The sequence below is a fragment of the Nicotiana attenuata genome, chromosome 2 (genome assembly GCF_001879085.1).
Source record: "Nicotiana attenuata strain UT chromosome 2, NIATTr2, whole genome shotgun sequence".
Taxonomy (NCBI): domain Eukaryota; kingdom Viridiplantae; phylum Streptophyta; class Magnoliopsida; order Solanales; family Solanaceae; genus Nicotiana; species Nicotiana attenuata.
Window position 1 is genome coordinate 6,351,876 of NC_031990.1, and position 17,028 is coordinate 6,368,903.

Sequence of the window (17,028 nt, forward strand, 5' to 3'; positions counted from 1 at the left end):
GAAGTTGGTCGCAGATGCGGCCCAAGGACCGCAGAAGCGGATCGTATCTGCGGGTAAATGGGCGCAAGTGTGGAACTTGGTCTGTTAATGAAAAATCCGCAGGTGCGGTGTGTTGGACGCAGAAGCGGGACTGCAGGTGCGGTAGGACCCTCGCAGATGCGGAAATCGCTGGGCAGAAAAAGAGACAATCGAGGGTTTGAGTTCATAAATTGGAAAATCGAATTGGAGCTCGGTAGAGGGCGATTTCTGGAGAGATTTTGAAGGAGGAAGATTGGGTAATGAGTCCTAACTCTAATTTGGTTCTAATACATTATTCTATTGTTAGTTTTATGATTTAATTTTGGGATTTTGATGAAACATTGGGGAAAAGTTGAGAAAAGTTCTTAGACCTAATTTTGGGATTTTGATCGAGGTATTGGTATCGGATCTGAGTGATTTTGGTGTGGTTAGACTCGTGAGTGAATGGGTGTTAATAATTTGTGATTTTTACCCGATTCCATGATGTGGGCCTGGGGAGGAATTTTGGGCGTTTTTCTATTTTCTTACCTTAGCATCGATTCCTTTAACTAAATTCGTTGTTTGTAGTTATATTTACATTATGAAATTTATTTAATTAGATTTGGGCCAATCGGAGTTGGATGCTTGTGCAAAGAGCGTGATTTCGGATTGAGTTTGAGCAGGTTCGAGGTAAGTGGCTTGCCTAACCTTGTGTGTGGGAACTCACCTTAGGATTTTGGTATTGTTGTTATATGAGTGTCGTGTACATGAGGTGACGAGTGCGTACACGTGCTAATTGTTGAAAAACCCTGTTTCCATTAAGTAAATATCTGTGTTTCCTTTTTGTTGAACACTACTTGTATTTAAAGCCTACTGTTTAGCTTAGGCAAGCATGCTTAAGTGACTTAACGGTACTATCTGCTTAAACTGTTTACTTGAATTCTATGCAGCACGTTTAGAATAGAAATCTCTGCTTTTCTTGGTACGAACATGAATAGAACTGTAGATTCTTTTCTTGAGACTATTGTGTGTTTGCTTTGGGACTATGGATCGGTATTCCGGTAGATCCCCCTGCATGTTTACTTTGGGACTACGGATCGGTATTCTGGTAGATCCCCCTGCACATTTATTGTTGTGGCCAAACGCGCTCACGCAAGTGCACGTGATCGTCACGTAATCAAGTAGTGAGTAGAGTATCGTTCCTACGAGGACTTGTGATTAACTATTAACTAAATTAGACTATCCTAATTATCTATACAAGAATTAAACCTAGAAGTATTTGATTCTATAATAATTAAATAAAGAAATATAAATAATGAACTTTAAACAGAGGAAGAGCAGTTTTTTATGATATCAATGTAATGAAAACGATCTAGGGTTATGGGCTATCTAACATTCCTATTGTATTCTTCAATTGAATTGTCTAATTAATTTATCTAGTTTATTGGTTGACCGGGTTAATACTGCTCATAAGAATCTGTCGAGTTCTTACTCGCCTATTCAAGCTAACCTAACGCCTATATGTCTATGGAGTTAGAATCAACAAGAACGCATTTATAATTACTGTAAATCAACCAAGCAAGGCAATTAGGTATATGTCTATCCTAACCGCGAATCCGTTCCCCGATGCCCAGGTTCAAGAACTTGCTCTACTCAATCCTATATGCAATCTAGAATTCCCACTATCGAGTTCAACTCCAGATTTGTAGATAGTATTCAATTGGTGATCAAGCAATCAAATAATTAAGTGCAGGATTGAATAAATAAACCAATATGATAAACTAAGAAATAAAAATCAATATCTGAATAACAATAGTCATGAAAGAACCACAACCCTAGAACGTGAAGTTTAGCTCCACATAGACATGGTATGCAAACAACAAATCATACAAAGAAACATAAAAATTACTAAGTTTGGTGGAAGAAAAGATGAAACCCAATGAATTCCGGCCTCCACGGCGGCTCTGTGTCAAAAGTATGTCCAACTCCCTCAAAATACCGTTTTTCCATGTATATATACCAAGTAGGGTTGGGCCCAAACAATTATACCTTCTCCAATGCGTAAAAGGACATTTTTCCCGGGTTTGACTAGCGCGATCGCGCTAGTGGTCGCGCTAGTGGCCCAGTGTTCTGCCTGACGAGCGCGACCTGAGCGTGATCGCGCTATTGACGCGCATTGTTCACCCTGTTCCATTTCGAATTTGGAAAAACATAAAACATGAAAGTTGTAGCCCTTTGAGTTAGCTTTCCAACCATATATTGTGGAGCCCAAATGGAGTTCTGATCAAAATGTTATGTGTAGTTTACTAGACAGTACGCAATATGCCTACTCGAGTCTTCGTTCGCTCTAACTATCATCCGTTGACCCCCAAACACGATCCCGGCTTAATTCCTTGAACTTTTACTCAAACTTTAAAGCTCCAAATCTCTTGAATTCATTCCATAACATCTACATAGCTCGGAATCACTCCTACAAGGCATAAAACACACCATTAGTGCAAAACACTAGCGATTAAAGCTCAAACTCAATTAAAGTGCAGTGAATTAGAGTGTAATAATCGACTAAAATACGTAATTATAGCCTATCATCAACACCCCACACTTAAATGTTGCTCGTCCTCGAGTCAACCAAAAAATTTACTCTATATATGAGCACTTAACATATTCGAAGCATACTACACCAATGATTATGGCTGATAGCAACAATTAAAGTCTAGCATATGCAATCATCATACACTTCCCTTTACTTATGTCATTCTTCAAAAATATTTAAACAAAGACAATATGCTCACAACTATCCTAGCCCCAAAACCGACTCAATGTCACAATGCACTCATGGCTTGAACACCCAACATCCTAGAGAAGTCTAATAGTGTTACCTATCCTTCGTGAAACCATGTGCCCTCGCTTCCTTTACATTAAATATACTCTCTAGAGAAGATCATTTGAGGGAGTACTCTTGCGATGTTTAGGGGAAGATGAATCACTCCAAGTTTTGCAAGAAGCACATTCTAGGGTAAGTGGATCACATCAGTCTGAACCAAAGCTACACTTTCATATAAAAAGGATGGAATATTATTGGCCAATAATGGTAAAAGATTGCTTGGACTATGCTGGAAAATGCAAGGCTTGCCAATTACATGCACATTTTATTCATTAACCTCCCGAAGTGTTGCACCCGACCGTTTCATCCTGGTCATTTAACGCTTAGGGATTGGATGTTGTTGGACCTCTTCCAAAGTCCTCTGGTGGGAACCTATACATCTTAGCTTAAACTAATTACTTCTCAAATTGGGCTGAAGTTGTTGCTCTTAAGGAGGTAAAGAAAGAAAATGTTGCAAGGTTGATCGCTTTGGCATTCCTCGTTACATAATAATGGATAATGGCGATCCATTAGACAATAGGATGATGAACAAGATTTTTGATCCCTTTGGCTTCGAGCAACGTAACTCTTCTATGTACAATATTGTCGCCAATGGTCTAGCTGAGGCATTCAACAAGACTCTATGCAAATTGTTAAAGAAAGTTGTCTCCAAATCCAAACGAGATTGGCATGAATGTATGGAAGAAGCTCTTTGGGCATACATGACAACTCACCACATACCAACACAAGCGACCTCTTATTCACTTGTCTATGGTATCAAAGTTGTTTTTCCATTTGAGCATCAAATACCTTCATAACGATTAGCTATTCAAGAAATGATCACTAATGAAGCAAATGCTCGACTTCGATTAATAGTGTTGGAGGCTCTTGATGAGATGAGATTGGAAGCTCAACATATTCTTGAATGTTATCAAGATCGATTGTCTCGCACCTTCAATAAAAAAGTTTGCCCGAGATCCTTTCAAGCAGGAGGTCAAGTACTTGTTGTACGACCCATTATTACTTCCTATAAACCTATAGGGAAGTTCACTTCCAAATGGGTTGAGCCTTGTAGCGTGCAAGAAGCTTATTCAAGTGGGGCTTACAAGCTGGTTGATGCAGATGGCACGAGCATCGGCCCTATCAATGGCATGTTTTTGAAGAGGTATTATCCTTGATGTTGCAACGCTCCTTGACGCATGAGCCTAAAATGCATGTTCCTATACTCGTGGCCCGCAAGAGTATACAGTATGTACGGCCCAAAAAAAAGTCGTCTATGTTGAAAACCTCAAAAGAGGTGGCCTAGGCAAAAGTTAAGACATAAAAAAAAAGTCTGCTAGGTTGAAAACTTTGAAAGAGGCGGCCTAGGCAAAAGTTAGGACATCAAAAAATCCATCCATTCTGAAATACGGTGTCACGCCCCAACCTCGGGAGGCGTGACCGGCGCTCAATCGAGTGAACCCAACTGAGCAAGCCTTATCAAACACTTTCTACCCAACTCAATGTGATTAAGGAATCCGGTTTCCATTTAATTAGACAATAAGAGGGGTTGCACATTTAACATGGATAGCTTATTTTGTAACACAACCTTAACCGTAATTAGGCTTCCAAGATTCCATACAGTTATAGTTTAGAAGAAAGCAAGAGTACAAGATTACAACATGGTTCATTGACCTATCCAACACCCATACGTAACCCACACAAACGTCTACGGAGCCTCTAAGGATACAAAAGACAATGATAACAATGCCGGCAACAAGGCCCCGGCTATACCTCAAAATGGATATCTATAACAAAAGGTGTACAACATAATCCCTTGAAGGAGGAAGGGGCTCACCAAGATTTCTAGAAGAGAATGCTCCGCTACACACGATCGGCACTATCTGCTGTGGAGCCACCTACATTCATTTAAAAATGTAGCGCCCCCGGCAAAAGGGACGTTTGTACCATGGAATAGTACTAGTATGTATAACTAAACACCATCTTGTTAGAAAGAACAACCATACAAGAGTAAAGAGGAAATCGTAAAGACAACAAAGTTTCAAGTAAGCACCATGCCAACAAAATAAGGAGGTTCACATGATTTTAACATAGTTCTTGAAATTTTAGATTGGAGTATCCCACGCTGTTGCATCATTATCCATATTACCACCGCTTTCGTGAGCGGAGTCCGATCACGGCCCGATCGGCTAAGCCGTCTCCCCAAGATGTTATCATTATTTCATTCACACTTTCCAGTTTATATCATCAATACATTACCAGCGTGTGTATATTTATCATCGCGTCCGATCACGGCTCGATCGGCTAAGCCGTCTCCCCGAGACGTTACCATTTTCCGTTATTCATCTCACACCAATCTTTGGTTACTCATGTATTAGTTTACTGGCACTTGGGGCCTCAATTTCAACATTCCATAACTCACGTTTCACATTGTTCCCAGTTTCAACATTTAACTTGCCACTTAAAGTCATAGGCATATACAAAAGCAATTTAAGTCATAAGAATAGTGGGGAATTCGTCAAGTTTGGTATATTAGTCCCAAAGTAACCTTGGCATGCCAGTTAGGCATTTAGCACGTAAATCATGTTCTCCACACATCTTCTATTTACAAGAATAACACATTAAACACATAAAGAAGTACTTATCACATACATATTCACAACATCAATTCACTTACTATAACAAGCATTGCATCAATCATGTTTCGAACTTACAATACTTACACGGGCACCATGGAAGATCAATTTCTAAGAGGAAGGGGTTTAGCCATACATACCTCAATAAAGCTTTCCCCTAATTCTTATGAAATTTCGGGACAATTAGCACTTCAATCTATTGTTTAAGAATTACAATTGAATCAAGAATTAGAGACGAGATTAAGATTGTAGCTCGTTTGAGCATATTATAAAACATAAAAGGTGCATTATGATCATAGGCCCTTTTTGAAAGAAATTTCTTCAATATTATACCCCAATTGTTGTCTCTTTAGTTCTCATCCTCCCCATACCCCATTATCTCTTGTGCATGCAAGATTACTAGCCCTTATACCCATGTACCCACTTGCTAATTACCTATTTTAACAGAAATTTTGAAATTATTAATGAGGGTACAGTTCTTACCTTTTAGGATGAAGACCTAGTAGCTTCAATTGACAATCTTCAAGGATTTGAGGCAAGGATTGAGAGATGACTTGATGAAGATTACTCTTTCTCACTCTAGCACTCCCCCCTCACACTATATGTCGTGAAATAACAGGAAAACGGTCTAATGAGGTGTTTTTAATGGGGTGGGGTCGGGTTTTATAAATTAGAAAGTAGGAGCCCGACTCAAATCTGCGATCGCATTTGCGATTGCAAAGCTGACATGCGGCCCGCAGAATGGACCGTAAAATGCTCCCCAAAACCTGAAGACACTGTTTGGGTATGCGACAGAAATGTGGCCCGCATACCCGTTCTACGGTCGCATAATGCACCGCAGAACTGCCCCTTACAAAATCCCAAGGGGATTATGCGACGACTATGCGGTCCACATATCGATTATGCGATCACATAATTAACCGCATGGTTGACCTCAAATTTGACCAACATACTATTTCACTTTGCGGCGACTATGCGGTCCGCATAGCTGTTATGCGACCGCATTCTCGACCGCAGAATCGCACTTTTCTGGAAAACATTATTTCTTGACTTTTTAATGCATAGATCAGTCCAAAGGGTCCGAACCGCATCGCAAGCTTGCCGCGAAGAATTTTGCAAATTTCTAACACGTATTCCTAATTTGGCACTACGAGCTTTCGGGTTTAGAGTAAGAATCTTTTACGGGGCCTCACATTCTCCCCCACTTAGGATCATTCGTCCTCGAATGAGGGTCAAGGTTCACTCATTAGCAATTTTTATGGAATCTCAGTTTCTCACAGTCGTGGAACACCTCAAAAGCTCCGAATTTGGCTAGCCTCCCCCCCACCCTAAATTTATAAAAATTTCGCCAGAGTTTCCTTTGTATCTAGGCCTATTCACTGGTCAGAGAGCCCAGAAACATATCCTAACAACATATACATATCCTATAGCCACAACATAACCTAAACAATACTAACCATGGCCGCATAGGCAATCATATAACCAAAACGAAACAGAACGGTTTTACATAGATCAAATCAAGGATACAGAGTTCATAGGGACCAATTAGGTGAAAGCTATTACATGGCTATACAAACAAATGTGGATACTTCCTCCTCATTTCTTCCTCGGCTTCCCAAGTGGCTTCCTCAACCTGCTGGTTTCGCCATAACACCTTTACGGAGGCAATTTCCTTATTCCTCAATTTCCGGACCTGTCTGTCAAGAATGGCAACTGGAACTTCTTTATAGGACAGTTCTTCATTGACCTTAATAGTTTCAACTGGTACGATAGTGGGCAAATCTCCCACTACTTTCTTCAACATAGATACATGAAAGACTGGGTGTACCAATGACATCTCGGGTGGCAACTCAAGCTTGTATGCCACCTGACCAATCCGGTGGATGATCCTGTATGGTCCGACATACCTTGGGCTCAATTTTCCTTTCTTCCCAAACCGCATGATACCCTTCATGGGGAAACCTTTAAGAATACCCAATCATCTTCTTTGAACTCCAAATCCCTATGATGGACGTCCGAATAAGACTTTTGGCGACACTGAGCAGTTTTCAACCTTTCCTTAATAATTTTGACCTTCTCCGTGGCCTGGTGCACAAGGTCTGGCCCTATCAATTCAACTTCTCCAACCTCGAACCACCCATTGGGAGTCCTACATCTTCTACCATACAGTGCCTCAAATGGTGCCATCTGAATACTAGCGTGGAAGCTGTTGTTATAAGCAAACTCTATGAGTGGTAAATGATCATCCCAGCTACCTTTGAAATCGAGAGTACAAGCACGCAACATATCCTCAAGCGTCTGAATAGTCTGCTCTGCTTGCCCGTCAGTCTGGGGGTGAAAAGTTGTGCTAAGATTTACCTGCGTGCCCAAACCTTGCTGAAATTTCTTCCAAAAGTTGGCTGTGAACTGAGCCCCTCGATCAGAAATGATTGAGGCCGGAGTACCATGCAACGTGACTATTTCCTTGATATACAACTGGGCATATTGTTCCGCTGTGTCGGTAGATTTGACTGAGCAAGAAGTGCGCTGATTTTGTGAGTCGATCAACAATCACCCAAATTGAGTCAAACTTGCTCGGAGTGCGCGGCAACCCTACCACAAAATCCATATTGATCATTTCCACATTGGAATTTCTATGCTTTGAGCCAGTCCTCCGGGTCTTTGATGTTCGGCCTTCACTTGCTGACAGTTCGGACATCTAGCCACAAAGTCCGCCACATCCCTTTTCATGGTGTTCCACCAATAAACTTCCATAAGATCATGATACATTTTTGTAGAACCTGGGTGCGCTGAATACCTGGAAGTGTGAGCTTCTGCCATGATCCTTCCCCGAAGACCGTCAATATCCGGAACACATAGGCGGCCTTGGTACCGTAGGGTACCATCATCCATGCCAAAGGAAAAAGCTGTGATCTTATGTTTATGAATCCCCTTTTTCAGCTGTGCTAACAATGGATCGTTGAATTGCTTTTCTTTCACCTCCACCACGGGCGACGATTCCGCCTTATTCTGTACAATTATCCCTCCTTCACTAGAGTCCGCAAGGCGAACCCCCAAACAAGCCAGCTGATGAACCTCCCGGGCCAACGGCCTCAGATGCGCCTTCAATGAGCCAAACTTCCCATAGATTTTTGACTGAGAGCATCAGCCACAACGTTAGGCTTTCCCGGATGATAGAGAATATCGATATCATAATCCTTGAGTAACTCTAGCCATCTTCTCTGTCTCAGATTCAACTCCTTCTGCTTGAAAATATATTGAAGGCTCTTGTGGTCCGTGAACACATCCACATGGATCCCATATAGATAATGTCGCCAAATCTTTAGCGCAAACACCACTGTTGCAAGCTCTAAGTCATGGGTCAGATAGTTCTTTTCATGATTCTTGAGTTGCCTAGAAGCGTAGGCTATAACCTTGCCATGTTGCATTAACACACATCCGAGCCCGATCCATGAAGCATCACAATACACCACAAATCCCTCTGTACCCTCTGGCAGGGTTAATACCGGTGTTGTAGTCAGTCTTGATTTCAATTCTTGAAAGCTCCTTTCACAAGCATCGGACCACTGGAACTTAACTGCTTTCTGGGTCAATTTAGTCAATGGAGAGGCAAGAGTAGCAAATCTCTCCACAAACCTTCTATAGTACCCAGCCAAACCCAAGAAACTACGAATCTCTGTTGGAGTAGTAGGTCTAGGCCAATTCTTTACTGCGGCAATCTTTTGAGGATCAACCATAATTCCTTCCCTGGAGACGACATGACCCAAGAACGCGACAGATTCGAGCCAAAATTCACATTTCGAAAATTTCGCATACAATTGGTGTTGCTGAAGAGTCTACAAAACTGCCCTGAGATGGTTAGCATGATCCTCTCGACTTCGGGAATACACAAGAATATCTTCAATGAACACTATCACATAGGAGTCTAAAAAAGGCTTAAAGACTCGATTCATAAGATCCATGAATGCTGCCGGGGCATTTGTTAGATCGAAAGACATTACCAGAAATTGAAAGTGCCCATACCGAGTTCTGAATGCTGTTTTTGGAATATCCTGCTCTCTTATATTCAATTGATGATACCGGGACCGCAAGTCAATTTTTGAAAAACACATAGCACCTTGCAATTGATCAAACAAGTCATCTATCCTTGGTAGAGGGTATTTATTTTTTATGGTGACTTTGTTAAACTGCCGGTAATCAATACACATTCGCAACGACCCATCTTTCTTCCTTACAAAGAAAACCGGTGCGCCCCATGGTGACACACTTGGCCGGATGAAACCCTTTTCAACCAAATCCTTCAATTGCTCCTTTAGTTCTTTCAACTCTGCCGGTGCCATTCTGTAAGGTGGAATTGATATAGGCTGCGTGCCTGGCATCACATCGATCTTGAAATCAATCTCCCAGTCAGGTGGGATCCCAGGAAGTTCATCTGGAAAGATATCCGGAAATTCACTAGCGACGGGCACGGACTCAAGGCTAAGTGCCCCGACATCGGTGTCTGTAACCCAAACTAATTGGCAGATACACCCCTTCTTGATCATCTATGCAGCCTTAAGGTGAGAAACAAACCGACCTTTAGGCACCACATTATCTCCCTTCCATTCAACCACGGGCTCATTAGGAAACTCAAGCCTCATAGTTCTAGTTCGACAATCAAGCTTGGCAAAACAGGAGTAAAGCCAATCCATTCCCATTATTACATCAAAATCAACCATCCCCAATTCAATAAGATCGGCCATGGTATCTCTAACATGCACCATGACAACACAACTTCTATAAACTCGAGTAGCCAAAATTGACTCACCAACCGGAGTAGATACCGAGAATGGTTCATGAAGTTGTTCTGGTTCAATCCTGAATTCCATAGCAACAAAAGGGGTAACATAGGATAGGGTAGAACCGGGATCAATAAGTGCATACACATCATGGGATAAGACAGTCAGAATACCAGTAACAACATCTGGAGCAGCCACTGCAGTATGGCCACCACTAATAGCATAGAACCGGCTGGGTCCTCCTAAACTCTGCGCACCACCCCTAGCTGCACCACGCCCCGCGGGTGCTGGGGCACCTCGAGCTGGAGTGGGGGCTGAAGATGTAGCAACTGCTGGACTGGATGACTGTACTGTGCCCCTACCCGCTCCCTGGCAGGATGTATGACAATGCCTCTGAATGAGTCCCCTCATCCCGCAACCATAGTATACGGGTAACTCCAAGTAGCAAACCCCTAAGTGCATTTTCCCGCACTTGGGGCACGGGGACCTCTACTGCTGCTGGGATCTCTCTCCTGACCGACCCCGCTGATGGGATCCTCTATTGCCCTGACTGGGCCTGAAACGACTCCACTGTTGCTGCTGCCTGGGCCCTGATGGCGGTGCACTAGCTGAAGACTGTGCAACAGACTAGGACGACCCTGATGTCCCTCCCCGAAAAGCTGATCTTCCCCCACCTAGTGACTCACCCTTGTTTCCCGTAGACCGGGTCTTTCTGTTACGCTCTCTCTCCATTCTGTTTTTCAGTTTACGATTTTCTGTGGCCTGAGAAACGCCACCATCTTCCCATAATTCATGTCAGAGTTCAATGCAGCTGTAGAAGACTCGTTAATAGTTAAAGGATTAAGACCCTGAACAAACCAGCGCACCTTAGGGCAACATGTGAATAGCATGCTTGGACAAGCGGGCAAACTCCATATGGTACTCCCATACACTTCTGCTACCCTGTTTCAGATTTTCGAACTCCGTTGCACGGGCTGCCCTTGTCTCAGCAGGCAGAAAATGATCTATAAAGGCATCAGCGAACTCGCTCCACCTCGCCAGAGGGCTCCCCTCCTCGCGGGAATCTTCCCATAACTCAAACCACGCATAGTCTACCCCTTTCAAACGGTAGGCAGCCAACTCTACTCCATCTGTCTCAGTTGCACGCATAACCCTGAGGGTCTTGTGCATCTTATCATTAAAATCTTGAGGGTCTTCTTCTAGATTGGCACCCGTAAACACTGGAGGGTCTAACTGCAGAAATCTATTTACCCTGGAACTGGTGGAATCCCCTTGTTGGCTAGATGAACTGGGTGCAACATTTGACCTCTGGGCCTGAGAGGCCACTAGCTGTGTCAACATCTGAATAGCTCCCCTAAGATCCCCATCAGAGATACCAGAACCGGAAGCTGGGGCTGGAGGCAGGACAAGAGTATCAATGGGAGGGATAGTAGTATCCTCCACAGGTATAGGAACTGGGGTTATATGCTCTGGAATAGGAGAACCAGGCAGGGTGATAGCAGGGCGACTACCCTCACCCGCAGTATCGAGCAACGATTCATCAGCCACTCCTGAGGTGGCATTGGCTCCTTGGCCAAGTCTCGCTTTCTACTTAGGTGCCATTTACTGAAAGATAGAGCAATGTACTAGTTAGAAAGGAATAGTTTCACAATTGCCCCAGGATTCAGAATATCAAAGAAGGGTGTTATTCCTAATGCCCAAGTAGCCTCCAACTTATAGATATAGTCGACTTCACACCGATAAGAAGGACTCTACTAGACACAACTCCAAGACATCCTAGGACACTTTAAAACCTTAGGCTCTGATACCAAGTTTGTCACGCCCCAACCTCGGGAGGCGCGACCGGCGCTCAATCGAGTGAACCCAACTGAGCAAGCCTTATCAAACACTTTCTACCCAACTCAATTTGATTAAGGAACCCGGTATCAATTTAATTAGACAATAAGAGGGGTTGCACATTTAACATGGATAGCTTATTTTATAACACAACCTTAACCGTAATTAGGCTTCCAAGATTCCATACAGCTATAGTTTAGAAGAAAGCAAGAGTACAAGATTACAACATGGTTCATTGACCTATCCAACACCCGCACATAACCCAGACAAACGTCTACGGAGCCTCTAAGGATACAAAAGACAATGATAACAACGCCGACAACAAGGCCCCGGCTATACCTCAAAATGGATATCTATAACAGAGGTGTACAACATAACCCCATGAAGGAGGAAGGGGCTCACCAAGATTTCTAGAAGAGAATGCTCCGCTACACACGATCGACACTATCCGCTATGGAGCCACCTACATTCATTTAAAAATGTAGCGCCCCCGGCAAAAGGGACGTTAGTACCATGGAATAGTACTAGTATGTATAACTAAACACCATCTTGTTAGAAAGAACAACCATACAAGAGTAAAGAGGAAATCGTAAAGACAACATAGTTTCAAGTATACACCATGCCAACAATATAAGGGGGTTCACATGATTGTCACATAGTTCTTGAAATTTTAGATTGGAGCATCCCACACTGTTGCATCATTATCCCTATTACCGCCGCTTTCGTGAGCGGAGTCCGATCACGGCCTGATCGGCTAAGCCGTGTCCCCGAGACGTTACCATTATTTCATTCACACTTTCCAGTTTCAATCATCAATACATTACCACCATGTGTATATTTATCATGGCATCCGATCACGGCCCGATCGGCTAAGCCGTCTCCCCGAGACGTTACCATTTTCAGTTATTCATCTCACACCAATCTTTGGTTACACATGTATTAGTTTACCGGCACTTGGGGCCTCAATTTCCACATTCCATAACACAAGTTTCACATATGTTCCCATTTTCAACATTTAACATGCCATTTAAAGTCATAGGCATATACAAAAGCAATTTAAGTCATAAGCATAGAGGGGAATTCGTCAAGTTTGGTATATTAGTCCCAAAGTAACCTTGGCATGGCAGACATGCATTTAGCACATAAATCATGTTCTCCATACATCTTCCGTTTACAATAATAACGCATTAAACACATAAAGAAGTACTTACCACATACATTTTCACAACATCAATTCACTTAACATAACAAGAACTGCATCAATCACGTTTCGAACATACAACACTTACACGGGCACTATGGAAGCTCAATTTCTAAGAGGAGGGGGTTTTAGCCATACATACCTCAATAAAGCTTTCCCCTAATTCTTATAAAATTCAGTGACTCTTAGGACTTCAATCTATTGTATAAGAACTATAATTGAATCAAGAATTAGAGACGAGATTAAGATTCTAGCTCGTTTGAGCATATTATCAAACATAAAAGGTGCATTATGATCATAGGACCTTTTTGAAAGAAATTTCTTCAATATTATACCCCAATTGTTGTCTCTTTAGTACTCATCCTCCCCATACCCCATTATCTCTTGTGCATGCAAGATTACTATCCCTTATACCCATGTACCCACTTGCTAATTACCTATTTTAACAGAAATTTTGAAATTATTGATGAGGGTACAGTTCTTACCTCTTAGGATGAAGACCTAGTAGCTTCAATTGGCAATCTTCAAGGATTTGGGGCAAGGATTGAGAGAGGACTTGATGAAGATTACTCTCTCTCACTCTAGCATTCCCCCCTCTCACTCTATATGTCGTGAAATAATAGGAAAATAGTCTAATGGGGTGTTTTTATTGGTTTGGGGTCGGGTGTTAAAAATTAGAAAGTAGGAGCCCGACTCAAATCTTCGATCGCATTTGCGATCGCAAAGCTGACATGCGGCCCGCAGCATGGACCGCAAAATGCTCCCCAAAACCTGAAGACATTGTTTGGGTATACGACACAAATGCGGTCCGCATACCCGTTCTGCGGTCGCATAATGCACCGCAGAACTGCCCCTTACAAAACCCCAAGGGGATAATGCGACGACTATGCGGTCCGCATATCGATTATGCGATCGCATAATTGACTGTATAGTTGACCTCGAATGACCAACACACTGTTTCACTCTGCGGCGACTATGCGGTCCGCATAGCTGTTATGCGACCGCATTCTCGACCGCAGAATCGCACTTTTCTGGAAAACATTATTTCTTGACTTTTCAATGCATAGATCAGTCCAAAGGGTCCGAACCGCGTCGCAAGCTCGCCGCGAAGAATTTTGCAAATTTCTAACACGTATTCCCAATTTGGCACTACGAGCTTTCGGGTTTAGAGTAAGAATCTTTCACGGGGCCTCACATTCTCCCCCACTTAGGATCATTCGTCCTCGAATGAGAGTCAAGGTTCACTCATTAGCAATTTTTATGGATTCATAGTTTCTCACAATCGTGGAACACATCAACAGCTCCGAATTTGGCTAACCCCCCCCCCCCCTAAATTTCTAATAATTTCGCCAGAGTTTCCTTTGTATCTAGGCCAATCCACCTGTCAGAGAGCCCCAGAAACATATCCTAACAACATATACATATCCCATAGCCACAACATAAGCTGAACAATACTAACCATGGCCGCATAGGAAATCACATAACCAAAACGAAACAGAACAGTTTTACATAGACAAAATCAAGGATACAGAGTTCATAGGGACAAAATAGATGAAAGCTATTACATGGCTACACAAACAAATGTGGGTACTTCCTCCTCATTTCTTCCTCGGCTTCCCAAGTGGCTTCCTGAACCTGCTGGTTTCGCCATAACACCTTTACGGAGGCAATTTCCTTATTCCTAAATTTCTAGACCTGCCTGTCAAGAATGGCAACTGGAACTTCTTCATAGGACAGTTCTTCATTGACCTCAATAGTTTCGACTGGTACGATAGTGGACGGAACTCCCACTACTTTCTCCAACATTGATACATGAAAGACTGGGTGTACCAATGACATCTTGGGTGGCAACTCAAGCTTGTATTCCACCTTACCAATTCGCTGGATGATCCTGTACGGTCCGACATTCCTTGGGCTCAATTTTCCTTTCTTCCCAAACCGCATGATACCCTTCATGGGGGAAACCTTTAAGAATACCCAAGCATCTTCTTTGAACTCCAAATCCCTACGACGGACGTCCGAATAAGACTTTTGGCGACTCTGAGCAGTTTTCAACCTTTCCTTAATAATTTTGACCTTCTCCATAGCCTGTTGCACAAGGTCTGGCCCTATCAATTTAGCTTCCCAAACCTCAAACCACCCAATGCGAGACCCACATCTTCTACCATACAGTGCCTCAAGTGGTGCCATCTGAATACTAGCGTGGAAGTTGTTGTTATAAGCAAACTCTATGAGTGGCAAATGATCATCCCAGCTACCTTTGAAATCGAGAGTACAAGCATGCAACATATCCTCAAGCGTCTGAATAGTCCGCTCTGCTTGCCCATCAGTCTGGGGGTGAAAAGCTGTGCTAAGACTTACCTGCGTGCCCAAACCTTTCTGAAATTCCTTCCAAAAGTTGGCTGTGAACTGAGCCCCTCGATCAGAAATGATTGAGACTGGAGTACCATGCAACCTTACTATTTCGTTGATATACAACTGGGCATACTGTTCCGCAGTGTCTGTAGATTTGAATGGCAAGAAGTGCGCTAATTTTGTAAGTCGATCAACAATCACCCAAATTGAGTCAAACTTGCGCGGAGTGTGTAGCAACCCTACCACAAAATCCATATTGATCATTTCCCATTTCCACATTGGAATTTCTATGCTTTGAGCCAGTCCTCCGGGTCTTTGATGTTTGACCATCACTTGCTGACAGTTCGGACATCTAGCCACAAAGTCCGCCGCATCCCTTTTCATATTGTTCCACAAATAAACATCCTTAAGATCATGATACATTTTTGTAGAACCTGGGTGCACTGAATACCTGGGAGTGTGAGCTTCTTCCATGATCCTTTCCCTAAGACCGTCAATATTCGGAACACATAGGCAGCCTTGGTACCGTAGGGTACCATCATCCATGCCAAAGGAAAAAGCTGTGATCTTATGTTTATGAATCCCCTCCTTCAGTTGTGCGAATAACGGATCGTTGAATTGCTTTTCTTTCACCTCCACCACGAGCGACGATTCCGCCATATTCTGCACAATTATCCCTCATTAACTAGAGTCCGCAAGGCGAACCCCCAAACTAGCCAGCTGACGAACCTCCCGGGCCAACGACCTCAGATGCGCCTTCAAATAAGCAAACTTCCCATAGATATTCGACTAAGAGCATCAGCCACAACGTTAGCTTTTCCCGGGTGATAGAGAATATCGATATCATAATCATTGAGTAACTCTAGCCATCTTCTCTGTCTCAGATTCAACTCCTTCTGCTTGAAAATATATTGAAGGCTCTTGTGGTCCGTGAACACATCCACATGGACCCCATATAGATAATGTCGCCAAATCTTTAGCGCAAACACCACTGCTGCAAGCTCTAAGTCATGGGTCGGATAGTTCTTTTCATGATTCTTAAGTTGCCTAGAAGTGTAGGCTATAACCTTGCCATGTAGCATTAACACACATCCGAGCCCGATCCTTGAAGCATCGCAATACACCACAAATCCCTCTGTACCCTCTGGCAGGGTTAATACCGGTGTTGTAGTCAGTCATGATTTCAATTCTTGAAAGCTCCTTTCACAAGCATCGGACCACTGGAACTTAACTGCTTTCTGGGTCAATTTAGTCAATGGAGAGGCAAGAGTAGAAAAAGGTGCATTATGATCTTAGGCCCTTATTGAAAGAAATTTCTTCAATATTATACCCCAATTGTTGTCTCTTTAGTTCTCATCCTCC